Source organism: Cryptomeria japonica, chromosome 2 (assembly GCF_030272615.1).
Source record: "Cryptomeria japonica chromosome 2, Sugi_1.0, whole genome shotgun sequence".
NCBI classification, from domain to species: Eukaryota; Viridiplantae; Streptophyta; class Pinopsida; order Cupressales; family Cupressaceae; genus Cryptomeria; species Cryptomeria japonica.
Window position 1 is genome coordinate 36,209,311 of NC_081406.1, and position 2,361 is coordinate 36,211,671.

The following is a 2,361-nucleotide window of genomic DNA, read 5'->3' on the forward strand; positions in this document are numbered from 1 at the left end:
TGTTTTAACCATATTTATCCTTTTTACATTTGCACAAGAGTTTATCCATTGGATAAAAGCTTTATTCTTTGAATAAAGAGTTTATTCATTCAACTAACCTTGACTTTAACTCCCAAGGTCATATCAAACATTTAATGCTTATTCCCTCCCCTCTCAACCTATCTCACATTGACACTTGTCATCTTGGGATTGGGTTGAAAGTCCTCACATGGATTGAAAATCATTCAATCTTGACCCTTGTTGAGATTGCTCAATCTCAACCATCCATTGCTCTATTTTTCCTATAAATAGAGCCCATTTCTTCATAATCCAGATCCTGAAAACTTGTATGCATTTAACCTATAGGCATTTTAGAGAGCATTTAGCATAGCAAACTAAAATCTTGTTATTTTGGGTTAAAATCAATCATTTTAATAGCATCTAGTATTTTAGCTTTTCATTTTACATTTAGAGCAAAATACTCAAATCTCAATCCTCCATAAGCATCCATAGTGCAAAAAGCTGCTGAGAGCTACACTATTTTGGAACTTGGAGAGGAGAGGAACAAGGGAGAAGGAGCTAAGAGCATGTTAGGAGGTATTTGGAGATGCCTCATTATATTTGCTTCTTTAGTTAAATATGCTTTCATGTTTTTAGTATCTCTTTTGATATGCCTGTTTAGATTAGTTTTTGATTGACTAACACTAATGATTTTTTGGTGTCTTGTGTTGTTTGTTATTTTCTAACCTTGTACATTTAGCAGGGCATCATTTGGTGAACCCGACGTGAACCCAAACACCAAAAAGATCATTATTTTTAACCAATAACATGTTTGAATGTTTAAAATGTCACACAGGTTGCGCTTTGGCGCTATTGAACTCATTCTAGCACTATCGATACTTATGGTTTTAGCGCTATTGTATCAAGTTCAGCGCTTTTGGCACTGTTTTGGTGCGTTTGACATTGTTTTGGCGCTATTCACCCTGTTTCAACACTTTTTCCTTCTCTGTCTTTCCCTTTCTTTTAATGCGTTTGTGTTAAATAGCACCTCTGTTCAAACACAGACTAGCGCTATTGTAACAGAACATTGTACAAAGGACCTTGTAACCGAAAAAGTGAAAGTTTTTAGGCTTGTGAAAGCCCCCCCCAAACATGGATTTTACTAACTAGTTGTTGTTTGTGCAGGTTTAAAACTCACCATTAAAAATCACAAACTTTCTTTTTGGTGCTTTAAAACTTGAACAAAGAAAATTTCCTTGCTTTCTAGTTAGGGTCACTTGTCTTTGGTGCATTAAAACTGAACAAAACAAACATTTGTTTTCTTGCAAGTTAGGAAACACACTTCATTTGGGGATTAAAATCAACAATTCTATTTTTCTTGCATCAAAAGAATTTACAAGCCACACTTCAAATTTTGGTGCAATTAAAACTTACAATCCACTTGTTTCAATTCTTGCAAGCGATTTACTTCAAGCAAACGTGCTTTTTATTAAGTTGACCAGGATTTCATTTTCCTAGTTACTTAAACATATTGCCTTTGAAGTTAAAAAGAACACCATGACTGTTGGAGCAACATCTCCAAATAGCTAGATCACATTGCAATGGCAGATTAAAAAAAACAAGTGTTTTTCGTGTTTGGCACACTTGTGCAAAAAGTCGATCGAGTGGTCCTACTTCTAACACACACTATCCTCTCCCTTGGCTTTCGTGGTCCTAGGTGCAAGAGAAAAGTGTTAGTAACACTCAAAATTTTATCTTTTTAAGAGAGGTCTGCCAAGAGACACATCACTCTTGGGAACGACCTCGCACGGTAAATCCTTCGAGCCACTATAGAAATCAGGTGAGAGCGAAAGCTGTAGCCTTGGGTATAGCTGTTCCTACAGTGTAACTGGCCGAAAGGACAAATGGGCCCCACCACTAGTTACAAGGCTCTTAAGTGAGTTATTGCAGAATGAACTTATGTCCAAAAACATCGAACATGACTAAACACCTTTAAGTAGTAGCCCACCCATTCTATTGATTGAGGATATTTGCGATATAATTTAGTGCAAGAGCATATATGGTTTTGCTCCCAAGATACTCACCATACATATTTCCTTGAGTAGAAACATAGCTTTTTGAAAAGTCACTTGTGGCTTGATAAAAGTGGCGACTCCCGCATCATAGGGATCATCTATTTGTTATGCTCGTGCAAGACTTAGTATATCACATCCTTACCTGCCAAGGTGGGATTCATAAGGTATATAGTACCAAAGTCGAAGAAATATCAAGATGTGGGGTAAATTTATCACAACTAGCCATTTGACCTTAGGGATAAAAAGTATTTGAAGTGTGTTCGTTTTAAAAGACCAAGTGCAAATTGAGCTGACTTCAGGCTTTGGA